Genomic DNA, 19,221 nt, shown 5'->3' on the forward strand with positions numbered 1-19,221 from the left:
TAGAGAAATGTCCCATTTTGGAGAGTTCAGGATGAGAATTTTGTGCCTTCTAATGCCTAGCTCTCTCTTTGCCATAGCATTTCATGTGTGTAGTGTAACATGGGCAGGCTGTGGATACCCATGTAGAAGTAAATGTGATAATTACCAGGAAATAAGAAAGAGGTTCACTAAGGAATTCTGACAGAGGGAGGCAAGACGGTGGGAAACAGGCCAAAATAAATGGAAGCCAGGGGTAAGGGGGGAAATTAGCTAAAATAAGTAGATGTGGAATTCCCATAGGAGATTACATTGCCTCTAGCTGAACATAGCTATGTGATATCTAGAGAAAGTACCCAACAAGCTGAAGAGGTCTGCAACCCTATAGGTGGAACAACAATATGAACTAACCAGTACCCCCAGAGCTCGTGTCTCTAGCTGCATATGTAGCAGAAGATGGTCTAGTCAGCCATCATTGGGAAGAGAGCCCCCTTGGTCTTGCAAACTTTATATGCCCCAGTACAGGGGAACACCAGGGCCAAGAAGTGGGGTTGGGTGGGCAGGGGAGCAGAGTAGGGGGAGGATATAAGGGACTTTCAGGATAGCATTTGAAATTTAAATGAAGAAAATACCTAATAAAAAAATGTAAAAAGTTATTAAAAAAAAAACAAAGTCTAGTAAGAGAAAAGAAGAAGAAGAAGAAGAAGAAGAAGAAGAAGAAGAAGAAGAAGAAGAAGAAGAAGAAGAAGAAGAAGAAGAAGAAGAAGAAGAGGAGGAGGAGGAGGAGGAGGAGGAGGAGGAGGAGGAGGAGGAGGAGGAGGAGGAGGAGGAGGAGGAGGAGGAGGAGGAGGAGGAGGAGGAGGAGGAGGAGGGTCGTAGGTAAATCTGTGCAGGGCACATTTCAGTCCTGTGGATGAACTAGACCAACTGTGAAAGCTGTGTCCAGAAGTCCTGCCCAGATGGAAAAAGCTAACTACTAGCTCAACAACAACAACAACAACAACAACAACAACAACAAAAAGTTTCCTTCTTGCCAGGAGTGTCAGAATGTTCTAGATCTTCCTACCATGTGCACAAGAGAAGCCAGTAACATAGGACAGATGGAGTAGAAAAGGGCCCAGGTCACTGTAGAGAGGAGGCATAGAGATACAGGTAGCATACTTTCAATCAAGAGATGCCAAGTGTGAAGCACTGAGTTTCTGTAGCCAGTGGTCCCTCTCTGCCCTCCCATGTAGTGACAATTCCTATCCCCCTTCCTCTGGTATCCTCCACTCTGAATCCTTGATAACAGACCCATGTATCCTACATCATATATAGAAGCAGAGTTTTATGTCACTGATATTGATAGTTCTTGACAACATATTTGAATCACCTTAGCAACCTAGAATTCTAAGGCTTTGATATAGCTTTGACTGACTACAACAAACATAAGAAGAAGGGAGCTCAAGTCTCCTAAATTGGTCTAATGACTAGCCAACGTCAGTCGAATGGGGGTGGTTATTGGTGTTACAGTATCTGACACATCCTGAGGCTCTTCTGGAGAGTTCCTGTAGAGGGTCTGCACAAGTACAGAATATTTGTCTGATCAAAAAGGAGGAATCAGCAGATCTTGTAGTGACAGATAGGAGGAAGTCAGTGTCTTTGGGTCTATTAAATTCATGTAAGAAAAGCAAGGTGTGTTAAATGTCTCAAGCTTCTGGAATTATCCAGGTGGGAGTGTGAGACACTCAGGAGAGAGGAAAGCAGAGGAAACTGTTGGAAAGCTTTGGCATAATGTGGTCCCTAAAAGCTTGGCGATCGATGAGATTATTTTATGTGTAGGCCATGGGGAGAACTGAGTCACTGTGCTCAACATCAGGACAGAGATAAGGGAGCCAAGAAAGCAGACTGAGGAAGATAAAGGAGCAGACGATTCAGGAAGAAACAGTGGGGCCATGACTGCTGCTAGGTCCAGTGTGGAGCTTGTTGAATTTGTGGATCTGACTCAGGTCAAACCATTTTAACAGATACATATGGGAGTATTCTGACCACAATGATGCTGAAGAGGGAAACAAAGATAGTAGAGCTAAATTATTCCTCTGCAAGACTGGCTGTTGATGGAAACAGTGATAGGCAGAGGTAACTGAAAGAGAATGCAAAATGCAGTTTATAGGTGTTTTCATAATTGTGTTTATGAGTTACAGGGGAGGAACTATAATCATACCAATGAGTTAAATCTCCAATGAAGAGACCTAGGCAACTGATATGTCAGTGACTCTGAATGGGAAGGAGAGGAGTGGAGCTTTGAGCACAAGGGGAAAAGAGAACATTATTGTTGTGTTGTTAGTGGTGGTGATAGTGTGTGTGTGTGTGTGTGTGGTGTGTGTGTGTGTGTGTGTGTGTGTGTGTGTGTGTGTGTGTGTGTGTGTGTGTGTGTGTGTGTGTATGCTCATGTACTTGTACCTAGAAAAGAAGAATAATTCTTCTAAATTAGATCATGTTATGGCATCATCTCTACATAAACTTCCAACTAGAGAAGGTCAGGGTTGGTTCGGTGGTCATAACACAGAAACTGGGATGTAACAGTAGAGAAGAAATGGAACTTCCAAGAATGGAAGAAACATAGCAGTAGGTAAGCAACCTAGCAGTAGGTAAGTACTGTATCACAGGGAGTGCTGAGTTTCAAAGTAGAACAAATCAAAAGGAGTCTTCAAGTTCAAAGGTTATAGGTGGGACAAACTGCCATATCAAGGCAAAGTTACTATGTGCGGTTTCTTTGGTAGGCTAGGGAAAATCAAAGATCCAGAGAGACTTAGAGTCGTAGGTTGTAGCCCATCACCAGTTAAGTCAGAGGAGCTTAACGAGAAGAATGGGGTAGAAGGTGACAGATTCCCTGTGGCAGAGCTGAACCAAGTGTGATTCGTAGCCTATGTCATTTAAAAGGAACAGGACTTTGGAAGAGGATAGAGGAGCACAGAAAAGTTCTGGAATAAACACTGATGAGAGCAGAGAGGCGATAACAGGAAGCTGAACAAGAGTGGGTAAACAGAGGTCAGTTGAAATCGGAGAGCAGGCATCTTCAGTGGTCCCAGTCCTCGCCAAGAGTGATTGTCTTCAGCTGTGCTTGGCAGCCAAGGTGCAATTACACACAGTACTGAGAGATCCAGGCTGTCAGAGTAGGCTAGAAAAAGGGCAAGCCAAAGCGGATGCCAAAGATAGATTGAAATAGAATCACACACAATACATAGCTTCTGAGTGGGCTACCTTACACAGGCAGCCCAAGCCAGTTTCAGATTTACTTTCCTGGTTCTCAAGAATGAGACCTGGTTCTCCACTCCTGATCGCCTTACTTACTGCTCACATCACAAACCTCTCCAGTTATTTCTTGAAAGGAAACAGGTCTACTCTCTCATGATTGGAGCTACCAGACAGATGAAGAAGCAGCCCAGTTTCCAGACTTATCTTTGATGAGCACATTAGATTTAGAGGTTGAGTTGAGGTCCTTGAAAATCAAGGCACACATTGTCATATTTTTGAAGAGATAACATTTGTTCTAATATACTAATAGTGGAGAAAAGAAGAGAAAAAAAAAGAAAAAAAGACCAGGAAAAAAACCAGTAGAGAAAAGGCAGAAGTTCTCACCACTGGCTAACCTGATTTGACATTTACTCTAAATGTGCCAAGTGCTGTTTATCTGGGTTACCTTATTTCATACCCTGACTTGGCTGGATAATTAAAGGGTTGCTGGAGAATGAAGGTGAAATCATGCCAATATTTTACAAGAAAAACTTTTGGAGTTCTCTCTTTCTACCCCAATCCCCCTGTGTAATGAACTTAGTCTGAACTGGTAGAAAGTTTATATTGATGCCAAGGATACGAACTAGGGGCAGAGATGAGAGTCAAACTACCACTTTATTTTTTCTTTTTAACCTATCCCAGAATATGCATGAACATATTATGCTGGTAAAAAAAAAAAAAAACCCACATACAAAAGGATAGAATGACTATCTACAATTACATCCATACAAACTGAATACGACAGCTTTAGTAACCAGAGAGAAAGGGTGCCTGTCTGATGTTAGTACATACTTTGGGTGTTTATTCTCTCCTTTTCAGTTATTATTTTCAAAATATGTCTTTAAAAGCCTTGTTTATTCTTGTCAGTGAAAGAAATGGTGGGACGGAGGAAAGATATGAATCTTGTCTCCTGTGAGGCTCTGCCAGTGGTGGGCAAAAACAGAAGTGGATGCTCACAGTCATCCATTGGACAGAGCACAAGGTCCCCAACAAAGGAGCCTGAGAAATACCCAGGAAGCTGAGAGGGACTGAAGCCCCATAGAAGAAACATCAATAACCAATAACCCCAGAGCTCCTTGGAACTATACAAAAACACACGTAGTAGAACTTGTGGCTCTAGCTGTATATGTAGCAGAGAATGGCCTTGTTGGTCATCAATGGGAGGAGGGGCCCTTGGTCCTGTGAAGGCTCTATGACCCAGTATAGGGGAATGCCAGGGCCAGGAGTGGGTGGGTTGGGGAGCTGGGGGTCGGGGAGGGGGGAGAGGATAGGGAATTTTTGGAGGGGGAACTAGGAAAGGGGATAACATTTGAAATGTAAATAAAGATAATATCTAATTTTTAAACAAAAGATTTAACATACATTATCCCAAATTGCTACCATAGAGAGTTGTACTAATTTAATTCTCTCCAGTGCCACAGGAGCACACGAGCATTTTGATGTGGTTGTTGTTGTTGCTGTTGCTTTGTTATCTTTACACACTATGTCTAAAACCAAACTCTATAAGTGATCATCAGTGTTGAACCTTGTTCTTATCATAGCAATCTAATTCACTCAAACTTCTACTTCAAGTTATCAGGTGATTCTATAGAAATCGAATATTCTTCATTTCAACAATTAAAAATTCAGGCAATATTTCTTAATGTAGTTTTCCACGAGGTTTTGAAGCCAGACTTGTACTTTGTGATTTTTTTTACACTTACCCTATGCCCCTTTCACAACCTCATGAAGTTTACATCAGCTTAGCAATTTCCATAAAAATCTATTCAGCCACATGGATTGTGTTACTTTTATTTGCACAGTTGTAACAATTTCCTTCTTGTTTATTTCCTCATTTTGAAAGTATTTAATTGTTTTTTTTTTAACTTTTGATATTACAGTATAGTTTCAACATTTCTTCCTAAATCAGTGGAAAAAACCTGACATTTTGGCAATTTAAAATAAGGAAAAAGTAGTAATACATTGCATTATAAAATATGGAAAAATTAAACTCACCTTGACAAGAAAAAAGTCCAACTCCTATATTTACTATAAATGAAGACAGAAAAGTACCTCAGTGAGAACCTAAGTATTGAAAATCTATATAATCTGAGAAAAACTGTGTAAAAGATTGTCCCATGGGTTCTCAATAAATACTGACAGACTGCCATATGAAATTAAATTTCATTCTCCACTTCCGTCCTGATGCCTTCTTCCTCCTACAGTGGTGGTTTACTGAAATCACACAACCACAGCAAGTGAGGCTTTAAACAGACATTGCGCTTCTGTCCCATGTGGGATGAATTCACCACTCTCCACCATGGCTGGTCTTGAATACTGCCAACCATGCTGATGGGGGAGGATGCTTTTTTTTAATTATTTCATTAATTTATTTGTTCACTTTACATCCCAATCACAGCCCCCTCCCTCCTCTCCTCCCACTCTCACCTTCACCAAGCTCTTTATCCTTCTCCTCAGAGAAGGTGAAACTCCCCACCCCATGGGTACAAAACAGATTCAGATGCCCCTGGTACATCAAGTTACAGCAGGATTAAGTGCATCATCTCCTACTGAGGCCAGACAAAGCAATCCAGCTAGGGGGAAGGGGCTCCAAAGGCAGGGAGCAGAGTCAAAGACAGCCATAGCTCTAATTGTTAAGGGAATCACATGAAGATCAAGCTGAACATCTGCTACAAATGTGTAGGGGGCCTAGGTCATAGGAAGAACCCATCCCCATCGTGATTCTCTGCTGTGCTTGCACACGGGAGCCTGGTATAACTGTCTTCTGATAGGCTCATCCAGCAGCTGATGGAAACAAAAGCAGAGACCCACAGCCAAACATAAGTGCAGTTCAGGGAGTCTTTCAGAAGACTTGAGGGAGCCAGAGGGGTCAAGGGCACCACAAGAAATTGGTCCACAGAATCAACTAACCTGGGACCAGGGGGGTCACAGAGACTAAACCACCAACCAAAGAGTGCTATTTTTTTATTTTACTTTTTATTAGATATTTTCTTCATTTACATTTCAAATGCCATCCCAAAAGTCCCCTATACCCTCCCCCCACCCCCCATCTCCCCACCCCTGTGCACCCTGCTCCCCTAACCTTTCACTCCCACTTCTTGGTGCTGGCTTTCCCCTGTACTGGGGCTATTTTTAAAACTGGTCTTTCCCGTTCTTTGGGAGAGATTATGCCTAAGGCTTGCAAGGTACAGATGTGGAAAGTGAGGTAGGGCACAGGGTTTGTTCCATGATGTCTTCATGAGAAGTAGCAGAGAAGGCAACAGCCGTTCATGAAGCGATCAGGATAAGCTTTATCTTCAGCGGCCAGGAGTGACATATGAGTTGCTGATGATGTAAGAGCCAAATCAGTAGGTATGGCAGGTTAGTTATCAGCAGTATGGACAGCAAGGTAGTCATTAGAATTTGAACCTGAAACAATGCAATCTCATGTGCCTGTTACTCTTCCTAAAACTAATGAGTTGCCAGTCCACACAATGAATCCATGTGCGTTTCTCTATGTTTCTTTACAATCTGGGTCTTTTAAAAAGATCACCGTTAAGGTAAATTGGCCCAAAGAGGAGCTCAGATGTGGGAAATCTAAGATTTGGAAATATACCAACCCAGGTGACTCTTCAGCCTCAAGGTATGACCTAGCTGGACTGAAACAAATGAAAAGCTCCCTGAACTTACATTCTTTTCCCTGATAACTAGCCATAATAATACTTGCCAGACTGTTATAAGCACAAACTGAGATAATATATGAAGTATCCAGTACCAAATAGGTTCTCAATAAATCTGTTTCGTTCCCATTCAAGAGTGAACATTAAAACATTAAGTCTGTGCTCAAACCCACCATGTTTCTCCATTAGAAACTTGCTGAGTACAACATCCCCTCTCCTATTATCTCACAGTGAGACAGTTAGATCCCTGAATCCAGAGTAACAATAGTACCTGAGAGCCTAGGCTCCTTTGTAGACCTACTGTGTCAGAAATTCTTGTGGAAGGATCCAGCAACCTGTGCTTCATCAAGCACTCCAATGAATTCTCATGTACATTAACACTGGTGTGTTAAGACAAATCAGAATAATGACAGGATCAGCCAGTGCAATGCCTGTAGACCTCAGTAAATATTTTCTATGAGTACAATCTCATACTTGTCTATACAGATCCATTTAATGTTGCTAATACTTTACTTCAACTGGGGCCTACAGGATGATATGCCTAAGTAATTCCTAGACTTCATGAAAACAGTCATTTCTAAAGTTCTACTCACTAACAGACCCTGTGACTGGTTATATATCTTGAGTTCGGGCAATTAATAGAACCAAACACCAGGCTGAAGAAGTGGTTTGGCTAGTAAACTGCCCACTGTGCAAGCATGAGGACCTAAGTTTGAAAATTTAGCACCCACATAAAAGAACAAGATGTGGAGGTGATGCATGAAATCCCAGCATGATGGGAACAAAGATTAGAGCATCCTTCGGTCTTGATGGACATTTAGCCTAGCCAACCAGAAAGCACCAGATGCAGTGAGGGAGCGTGTAAGAAAGAAAGAAATATAGAGGAGAGGAGACAGGGAGAGAAAGGGGGTGGGAAAGAAGAAAGAAAAAAAGAAAGAGAGGGAAGGAAGGAGAGAATGAAGTAGGGGAAGGAAGGAAAAAAAATAAAAGGAGGAAGCTAGTGTTGAAGACACCTGACCGACATATGCAGACACATACATACACAGAGGAGCACACACACACACAGGTGTCATCACCTTCCTGAGTACCACCACCTCCCCCCCCCTGGTTTTTCACATTTATGTTTGGTAACTGAGTACCAACAGCAACAACCAGGTAATTCAGCTATTGCAAAACCCCAGGCTCAGAGAACAGTGACTATTGCCAGTCGCCCAGAGAATAAGTTTCCTATTGTATGTGAAGATGCAGCTAGAGGAGTTCAGCAGGCTGAGTTAGTCTGCAACATTCGATTCTCAGTGCAAAGCTGAAGCCAACCCAGAAGAGTTTAAACCCTCAATGTGTCTCCTCCCACCTTCTCTTTTACAGTCCTACATTGGGTGCTACCTTGCCAAGGAGTTTTGAAATGACTCATCAGCAGGTGTCTGTCAGGCTTGAGTTGACCACACATCTGCTCCTTCTTTATACCTTGCCTTAAATGGAAGAGAAAAACAAAATACAGCCTTGAGCTTGAAACACAAGCACTCATAAATGAACTCCTTTCAACAATGCTCAAGGAGAATCACAAAACAAAACCAGCCTTTTCTTTCTTGTATATACCAGGGCCACCAAAGCATATGCATTGTTCTGTCAAGGTCCAACACTTGCCAGAGTGATTGCTGGAACCTTGAGGGAAGAGAGATTGTGTTTATAATGAGAGAAAAAATGGATTAATCAAAAGTCTCGCCCTCAGCTGTCAGCACCAGCATACAATATGTCCATAGGAATATGAGCTACCTTTGACAAGAATACCATCACGCTTGCTTTAGTCAATCTTAGTGAAGCTACCTGATTTAAGCAATGGTTTTTCTTTGCAACAGATGAACGCCTCCCAACAAAATCAATAAGCTATAAAAGTTGTAGCATTGATTTTAGAATAAAATGGCTGTTTCAAAAGAAGGCAATTGTATTTGCAGTGCTGGCAGCCTGTTCAAGTCTCTGGAGAGACCGAACGCAGAGGAGCATCCCCTTTCTGAAATATACATAACTTGCCTCAATCAACACCCTGTGCAGTTTGGCCAATAAAATCACCAGAGCTCAAGCTTTGTTCACTCTGTCGTAAACTGGCATAACTCTGCAAATGCTTGATAAAATATGTTGTACCACCTACCTATGAATGTTTCTGTGTAACATCCTTGCTCACCATGCTCTAAGCAAGTATGCAGCCATGGCACCTTAGGTATATCAAAACTCCGTTCCTAACCACCTGCCAGCTTCCCAGTGGGTATGTTCTCTGACCATGTTCTATAAGTAGCAAGGCCCTATGAATTTGAGGCCACAGAGTTCCAGTGGTTCAGAAATATACAACATGGAATATGTGTTGGTCCACCAACTATTGAACACGTTGTCTTTTTTTTTTTCACTTTTCTTTATTAGTTTATTTTTTTTTTTTTTTGCACTCCATATTTTATCCCCAACACCCACAATCCACCCTCCGACTGTTCCACAACCCATACCTCCTCCCCACCCACCTGTCTCCGCATGGATGTTCCCACTCCCCACCCCACCGACCTCTAAACTCCCTAAGGCCTCCAGTCTGTTGAGGGTTAGGTGCATCATCTCTGAGTGTACACAGACCTGGCAGTCCTCTGCTGTATGTGTGCTGGTGGCCTCATATCAGCTGGTGTATGCTGCCTGGTTGGTGTTCTAGCATCTAAGAGATCTCAGGGGTCCAGGTTAATTGACATTGCTGATCCTCCTACAGGATAATCCTTCTCCTCAGCTTCTTTTAGCCATCCCTAATTCGAGAACAGGGGTCAGCTACTTCTGTCCATTGTTTGGGTGCAAATATCTGCATCTGACTCTTGATCTGCTTGTTAGATCTTTCAGAGGGCAGTCATGATAGGTTCCTTTTTGTGAGCGCCCCATAGCCTCAATAATAGTGTCAGGCCTTGTGACCTCCCCTTGAACTGATCCCACTTTGGGCCTGTCACTGGACCTTCTTTTCCTCGGGCTCTTCTCCATTTCCATCCCTGTAATTCTTTCAGACAGGAACAATTATGGGTCAGAGTTGTGACTTTAGGATGGCAACCCCATCCCTCACTTGATATCCTGTCTTCCTGCTGGAGGTGGGCTCTATAAGTTCTCTTTCCCTACTGTAGGGCATTTCATCTAAGGTCCTTCCCTTTGAGTCCTGAGAGTCTCTCTGCTCCCAGATCTCTCCCCTCCCAGGTCTCTCCCCTCTCAGGTCTCTGGTACATTCTCGAGGGGCCCTCCAACCTCCTATCTCCCAAGGTTGCCTGTTTCCATTCTTTGTGCTAGTCCTCAGGGCTTCAGTCCCTTTCCCTAACCCAATACCAGATCAGGTTCCTCTCTTCCCTCTCCCTACTCCCCCACTTTCCCACCCAGAGCCCTCCCTCCCTCCCCACTCATGATACCTTTCTTCTCTCTCCCAAGTGGGACTGAGGTGACCTCACTTGGGCACTCCAGCTTGTTGACCTTTTTGAGGTCTGTAGACTGTATCTTGGATATTCTATACTTTTTTTTTTTTGGTTTGGTTTGGTTTGGTTTTTTTTTTTTTTTTTTTTTTTTTTTTTGCTAATATCCACTTGTTAGTGAGTACATACCATGCATGTCCTTTTGGGTCTGAGTTACCTCACTCAGGATGATATTTTCCTGCCATACTCAGGATTTTCTCATTCATAATAGCTGAGTAGTATTCCATTGTACAAATGAACCACATTTTCTATATCCATTCTTCTGTCATGGGACATCTAGGTTGTTTCCAGCTTCTGGCTATCACAAATAACTGCTATGAACATAGTAGAACAGGTGCCCCTGGGGCATGGTGGGGCATCTTTTGGGTATATTTCTAGAGGGGTATAGCTGGGTCTTCAGGTAGATCTATTTTCATTTTCCCGAGGAACCTCCAGATTTATTTCCAGAGTGGTTATACCAGTTTGCAATCCCACCAGCAATGGAGGAGTGTTTGTCTTTCTCCACATCCTATTCAACATATGTTGTCACCTGAGGATTTGGTCTTAGTCTTTCTGATTGGTATAAGGTGGAATCTCAGGGTCACTTTGATTTACATTTCTCTGATCACTAAGGACTTTGAACATTTCTTTAGGTGCTTTTCAGCCATTCAAGATTTGTCAGTTGTAAAATCTTGGTTTAGTTCTATACCTCATTTTCTGATAGGATTGTTTGTTTGTTTGTTTGGTTGGTTGGTTGGTTTTTGGTGATTAGCTTCTTGAGTTCTTTATATATTTTGGATATTAGCCTTCTATCAGACATGGGGTGAGTGAAGATTTTTTTCCCAATATATAGGTTGCCATTTTGTCCTATTGATAGTGTACTTTGCCTTATAGAAGCTTTCCAGTTTCATGAGGTCTTATTTATCCATTATTGATCTTAGAGCATGAGCCATTAGAGTTCTGTTTAGAAAATTTCCCCCTGTGTCAACAAGTTCAAGACTCTTTCCCACCTTCTCTTCTATTAGATTCAGTGTATCTGGTTTTATGTTGAGGTCCTCGATCCACTTGGACTTGAGCTTTGTACAAGATGACAAACACGAGTCTACTTTCATTCTTCTACATAGAGACAGTCAGTTAGATCAGCACCATTTATTGAATATGCTTTATTTTTTTTTCATTGTATATTTTTGGCATTTTTATCAAAGATCGAGGACCATAAGTGTACAGTTTTATTTCTGGATCTTCAATTCTACTGCATTGATCAATTTGTCTGTCTCTGTACCAATACCATGCAGTTTTTATCACTATTACTTGAAGTCAGAGATGGTGATTTCCCTAGCTCTTCTTTTATTGTTAAGAATTGTTTTCACTATTCTGGATTTTTTGTTTTCTTTTGGTTTGGTTTTGGGTTTGGGGGTTGTTTGTTTGTTTGTTGGGTTTTGGGGGGTTGTTTTGTTTTATTCCTTTCCAGATTAATTTGAGAATTGCTCTTTTCATGTCTTTGAAAATTTGTGTTGGGATTTTGATGGGGATTGCATTGAATCTATAGGTCATTTTTACCATGCTAATTCTGCCAATCCATGAGCATGGGAGATCTCCCCATTTTCTGAAATCTTCTTTGATTTCTTTCTTGAAAGACATGAAGTTATTGTCACACAGGTCTTTCACTTTTTTGTAGAGTTACCCGAAGATATTTTATATTATTTGTGGCTATTGTGAAGAGAGTTGTGACCCTAATTTCTTTCTCAGCCTGTTTATCCTTTGTATAAAGGAAGGCTACTAATTTACTTTTTTAAATTAGGTATTTTCCTCATTTACATTTCCAATGCTATCTCAAAAGTCCCCCATACCCTTTCCCCCACTCCCCTAACCCCCCACTCCCATTTTTTGGCCCTGGCGTTCCCCTGAACTGGAGCATATAAAGTTTGCAAGTCCAATGAGCCTCTCTTTCCAGTGATGGCCAACTAGGCCACCTTTTGATACATATGCAGCTAGAGTCAAGAGCTCCGGGGTACTGGTTAGTTCATAATGTTGTTCCACCTATAGGGTTGCAGATCCCTTTAGCTCCTTGGGTGTTTTTTCTACCTCCTCCATTGGGGGCCCTGTGATCCATCCAATAGCTGACTGTGAGCATCCACTTATGTGTTTGCTAGGTCCCGGCGTAGTCTCACTAGAGACAGCTATATCAGGGTCCTATCAGAAAAATCTTGCTAGTGTATGCAATGGTGTCAGCGTTTGGAGGCTGATTATGGGATGGATCCCTGGATATGGCAGTCTCTAGATGGTCCATCCTTTTGTCTCAGCTCCAAACTTTGTCTCTGTAACTCCTAAAGGAAGGCTACTAATTTATTTGAGTTAATTTTATATCCAGCTACTTTGCTGAAGTTGTTTATCAGGCTTAGGAGTTCCCTAGTGGAATTTTTGAGGTTACTTAAGTATACTATCATATCATCTGCAAATAGTGATATTTTGATTTCTTCTTTTCCAATTTGTATCCCTTTGATCTCCTTTTGTTGTCTAATTGCTCTGGCTAGGACTTCAAGTACTATATTGAATAGGTAGGGAGAGAGGGGGCAGCCTTGTCTAGTCCCTGACTTTAGTGGGATTGCTTCAAATTTCTCTCCATTTAGTTTGATGTTGGCTTCTGGTTTGCTGTATACTGTTTTTATTGTGTTCAGGTATGGGCCTTAAATTCCTGATCTCTCCAATACTTTTAACATGAAGGGGTGTTGTATTTTGTCAAATGCTTTTTCTGCATCTAAGGAAATGATTGCGTGATATTTTTTTTAGTTTGTTTATATAGTGGATCACGTTAATGGATTTTCAAATATTAAGCCAACCTTGCATCTCTGGGATGAAGCCTGGATGAATGATGGTTTTGATGTTGAACATGTTGTCTTAACATTCCTTGTCAATGGCATCCTCTTAGCACTTCTCTTCAGAGCTCTCTGACCTACTCAGCACCTGATTTTCTTGTGTATTTGCATCTTTGCAGCACACTGGGCTTTACCTGAGAGGGGCTTTCTCTGCATACAAGAATACACATGTACATTTATATTCATTTTAGAAGTAGAAGAGTGAATGAGATAATGAAGCCTAAGATATCTAGTGTGTAGAAAATGTTCAGTAAGCATTAGCTCTTATAGTTCTTTATGCTAACCTGCTCTTGGAAGACTAGGCTACATAATTCTATGCTTATTTCTTCATTTGAGCTTTGAAATGTTGACTTTGATTTTGGTAGCAAAGAAAGAAAACAAAATATATCATTTTAATAAATATTAGTATTTGTAGATTTATATAAATATACGTCAATAAAGTAAAGCTTTTCATTTGGGACAAAAAGTAAGCTTATAGATAAACAAGCAGAGAGTCCTTTCTTTACACGTGGTTTAGGATGAATTAGAAACACTTTTAAAACTGCTCTTAGATCAGCACTGTTTATGGTTATGATTATTTTAAACCTTAAATCAGCTGAGAGTCCACTGGCAGAAAGCAATTTCTATATTATATTAATTATTTTTTATATGTATTGGTATTTTACCTGTATGTATGTCTGAGTGAGGGTGTCAGATCCCCTGAAACTGGAGTGAAAGATAATTGTGAACTGCCATGTGGGTGCCGGGAATTGAACCTGAATCCTCCGGTAGAGCAGCCCATGCTCTTAATCGCTGAACCATCTCTTCAGCCCAGGCAGAAGGCGATTTTAAAAGGACTTTTCTGTATGGATTTTCTCATTGGTGACGTGGTGCAAGCATTGAAGTAAAAGCTACAGACATCCAGATAGAGCATCTCAGAATACAGTTTAACACACTACTGGATTCTATGCTGCGGTGATTTGAATGAAAATGACCCCCACAGGCTCATATGTTTGAAATCTTGGCCCCAGTTGGTGGAACTATTTGGGAAAGATTAGCCTTATTGGAGGAGGTTTGTCACTGGGGTGGATTTTGATGTTTCAAAAGCCTATGCCTAACCCAGTTAGCTTTCTTTCTCCCTTGTGCTTCTGAAACGGAGTATGCAAGCTCACGACCACTACTGCTATGCCACGAATACCTGCTGCTATGGTCCCCATTATGATGTTTCTGGATTCTAACCATCTACAATCTTGAGCCCCCAATTAAGGGCTTTGTTTTATAAGTTGTCTTGGTTATGGTGTTTTGTAAGGGAAATAGAAAAGTAACTAAGACACACGCTAACATGAGGCTTTGCCCAGTCCCAAGAAATCGTAACTTCCAGAAGAACCTGAATCTTACTTGTAATACCTGTGAGAGTGCACTTGTATATGAGCATCTATATGCATGTGTGTGCTTTTGTGGGTGAAGGTTTATACTGTGTGTCTTCCTTGATAAGATTTCACCTTTTACATTGAAGCAAATGAAATAATTGAATCCAAAGCTCTCAGATTGGGCTAATCTAGCTATCCAGCTTGCTCTGGGGATCCTGTTCTCTGCCTCCTGGGATCTTCGAGTATAGATGAGTCATCATGCTTGTCCTGCATTTATGTGTGTACTGGAAATCTAAACATAACTTCTCCTATCTGCACAGGAAACCTTTTTACAGCTGAGACATTTCTTATAACTCTGAGTCTCAGGTTTTATACATCTCTTTTCCAAGGTAATTTTGACATGCATTAACACATCAGAAACACTGATTTTGTGTTTATACTTAGGAATGAGTTGACAAATGTGCTTTTCAAAACTCTAGTGCCTTCAATAGACATTAAGCAGGTACAAAGTTCTCTAGAACCAAGACAAAGCCTAACAGGCCTGAGAGTAATTAGTGAAATAGAAAGCCATGTAGTCAATTATACATGAAGCCCAGTGAGAGAGGCACCATTTGGTTGTGATTATTTTAAAACTATACTTCTTCATACTGTGAGGTGGTAGTGCACACTTTTAATCCTGGCTCTTGGGAGGCAGAGGCAGGTGGATCACTGAGTTCAAGGCCAGTCTGGGCTACATAAAGAAAACCTGTCTTGAAAAACAAAACAAAACAAAACAAAACAAAACAAAACAAAACAAAACAAAAAAACTCCTAGACCTCCCTCTGTTTCTCAAAACAGTTTAGCAGCAAGGGAAATGGAGCATGTGCCTATTCAGCTGATAATACCCAGTAATTGAAAGCAGAATCATTTACCCAAAGACTCTATCTATTCTGCCTGGTGCAACTCAAGTGCTCAATAAGTAATGTTGAATTATTAAGTACAAAGAATGTATTGTTAGCTTCAATGGTAAGTACTGTTGTGAAGGCCTGTGCCCAGTACTGCTGGGAAACACAAGCAGCAGATTTCCCAGAGGAGGTAAGGTTTGCGTGACCCTTAAGGTAGGCAGCTATGAGAAAAGAATCAATCCAGGTAGATCAATGTGAGCCCATGGACATAGTAGAGGCATTATACAGTTGAAGAATTCAAGTGCTTACCATTTCCCAGCCACAGTGACCAGGGCCCATTGCTGTGACCACAGAGATCCTGCACCATGTCTTCACAGATGGAGAGGAAAAGACAGACACATGGCCTATGTGACAAAGTCCTCCTTGAAAGTGCAGGGCCCTCAGAGCTTACCAAGCACAACAATGGAGAAAGCACAGAATGATGAGAGCTTTGCAATTGTGCAATGGAGAGCCAGCATCCCATTGGTGTTGACATGAACCTCTTTGAATTGACTTGAAAATGAACCTGCTTCCTTCAAGAGTTTGAAACTGAGGGTAAAGAAGCCTTTTGTGGAGGAGGATTTGCTGTACACTGGAGAAAAGGAAACGGAGATGGCATTAGGAGTACAGAAGAACTCAGTTACCAAAGACGAGGCTGAAAATGACAAGAATGGGGTCCTATATATAGAAAGGGCTCAGAGAGGGAGAAATATGTCCAGGATTCCTAGCTAAGCAAGCAGGGTAGAGATATGGAGAGACAGCAACATAGTTTCATCCACCTGAGCTCAGCTCTGAGTGGCGATGCTATCCAGTACTACATCTTATCTTATTGGGCTACTGAGATAGGCCTCATGCCTTTGGACCTGAATGAGTTTTCATGTCTTGGTCATCATATGTAGCCCTGTATCTCAGTGCCTATCTTCTCTTTTAGCTGGAAAAAAAATGAGCAGTAATAATCAAGAATTTTGGCTTCATATTTTAGGAAAATAAACTCTCAAATTAATCAAGAGAAAAATGTATGCTTACAGATCACTTGTTTTGTGGTTTCCTGCTTGGCAGAATAATACCAGAGTTAGTATCTATACTGGGTGAAATATATCTGAAAAAATCACTGGGATACATTCCCTGACAAAGAATGACAGGTACCCCTCAGCACAGAATCTGGATCAATTATGACAAGTGCCTTACTTGGGAGAATATTTCCCATTAATACATACAATTCATTACACACATTCAAGTTAGTAGTTGCTAGTTGCAGGGTGTCAAAGAACTTACAGGAAAGGACCTACATAACTGTTTTAAGTGGAGGGAAGCATGTTCACTGAGCAGAAAACATTATTCCTGGATCATACTTGTACACACTACACTAGGATGTCATATCCTTAACCTTTAGTCATTATTGTGTACTGATGGCTGAGCCCTGCCATCAAGATGGGCCTTCACTCGTGGTCATTTGTGTGTTGTGTTTTCCACCAAGGACATAATTGCCATGGAAAGTACCAGCATTTATGAAGCTTTCAAATGTAATTTTCTTACTTTGTTGTGTGCATCATGCTGATAATATACCACCCGTTTCATCACCAATGTCCTTTTTTAAACCAAGTAGACTGATGTGTTCTTTACTGATTTCAGTCAGCCTGTTTAATGCTCAATGTAATTAAAAGAAATACCCCCTCTTTCCCCCATGCACAACATCAAACAAAAACCAGTGTAAGTACATTCACATCCAAAGCTGTGTCCCTGGGAAACTCTTTCTTCAGTTTTCTCTTCTCTCCTCTCTCATAGCTCCATTTTTGCTATTGCTAGGCACTGAAGAAGGTCAGAACAAGTTTAATGGAAAATAGACACTTTCAAAGCAATCTAGCACCCTTATCTGTAGGGGTAAGTCTATTTTAAATTCATATGTGATTAATGGCACATTGTCCTCAGAATCCTAAAACTTCAACACGCATCTGAGTCTCATTGAATGGCTTTGTTAAAACATAAATTGCTGAGAATCAACATCAAACACTCAAATGTTCTGGGTCAAGCACGACCACACCCTCCCCCCGACTTTAATGCTTACATGTTCCATATAATGTTGATACTTTTGATCTAGAATCCATACAAAAGGGCCTCTCTTTTAGCCCAGCAACTACCATCTCCATTTACAGCAGTTAGCTGTGTTAGATGCATTCCTCCTTCATTCACAGAGTTAATGCTTCTTTATTTTTTTACGTGTGGGGAGAGCATGCGCACATGTGGGTGCGCATGCGCGCATGCCCAGAGTCCAGACGATGACATTGATTCCTTTGAAGCTAGAGTTACAAGCAGCTGTGAGCTAATGTGGGTGTTGGGAACTGATGTGGGTCCTTTGCAAAAACACTATGTACTAGTAACTGCTGAGCCATAACCAGCCCCATAATCATTAAATTATTTTTAAGGAAGAGCCTCAGTGTGTAACTCTGACAGCCCTGAAACATCTTGTGAAAACTACAGTGGCCACGATGCTGCTTCTTGAGGTACAGTCTAGGTAATGTGTATACTGAACTTACCTAGAGCAAGCATTGGGACCCATGATAGGACGATGTTTTCTAGGTCATACCCAAGTACCTTTCAATACTGCCTCTCCAACATTGCATCCCCAAGCCCAGTGGAATTACTTGAAAAGCTTGAATAAAATCAGATTCCAGGGTTGGGCACAAACTCAACAGACAATGCAACGGTCTCTAGAGGGCTCTCCACCCGACAGGTGCCCTAGAACCCCAGGAACTTAGGCTCACTGGTGGGTGTAAAGCTACATCTCTTCCCAAACCATTGTGAGGGCCCTGTACCAGCAGAAGCAGGGCACATGAAGCCTGCCCAAAGAGCAGCTCCAGTTTCTTCTGGTCAGCGCTGGTCTACATCGGATAAAAACACAGCTGACAGCCCCACAGTTCCCAGAGGAGTACCCAAGGAGCTGAAGGGGTTTGAAGGCCAATAGGAGGAACATCATTATGAACTAACCAGTACCCCAAGAGTTCCTTGGAACTAAACCACCAATCAAAGAAAACACATGGTGGAACTTGTGGCTCTAGTTATATATGTAGCAGAGGATGGCCTAGTTCGTCATCAATGGAAGGAGAGGCCCTATGTCCTGTGAAGGCATCTATGCCCTAGTATAGGGGAATGCCAGGACCAGGAATAGAGTTGGATGGGTTGGGGAGCAGGGGGAAGTGGGAGAAGATAGGGGATTTTCAGGGGGGGGGACCTAGGAAAGGGGATAACATTTGAAATGCAAATAAAGAAAATATCTGATAAATATATGCCCCAGTACAGGGGAAAGCAAGGGCCAGGAAGAGAGAGTGGGTGGGTTGGGGAGCAGGGCAAGGGGAGGGGAGGGAGGAATTTTGGGATAGCATTTGAAATGTAAATGAAGAAAATATCTAATAAAAAATAAAAAATAAAGAATTTCATTCTCAAAACAAACAAACAAACACCAGATTCCTAGTTTCTGACGGCATGTTATGATTCAATGGACTTGAGCAAATCCTTGGTATAGATGTTTCAAGGCTCCCCAGACTCCTAAGTGCAGAAAACATCCCCATAAACTCTTTGTGATTCCTTTTCTTTTATTACTATTGTTACTATTGCTTTAACTTGTTCCTTGGGGATTTTAAACATGTATATAATGCATTCTATTTACTCTCACCTCCTATTATGTACCAGGTTCCTCTTCTCATCTTGTAGGA

General features: G+C 41.6%; 1 protein-coding gene across 2 annotated transcripts in view; it reads left to right on the forward strand.

The window, feature by feature from the left end:
- The window catches only part of Kcnb2 (potassium voltage gated channel, Shab-related subfamily, member 2), a 436,827-nt gene that overhangs the window by 249,211 nt on the left and 168,395 nt on the right, over positions 1-19,221 (forward strand). The gene's annotated exons all lie outside the window — the stretch shown is intronic.

Source organism: Mus musculus, chromosome 1 (assembly GCF_000001635.26).
Source record: "Mus musculus strain C57BL/6J chromosome 1, GRCm38.p6 C57BL/6J".
Lineage (NCBI taxonomy): Eukaryota > Metazoa > Chordata > Mammalia > Rodentia > Muridae > Mus > Mus musculus.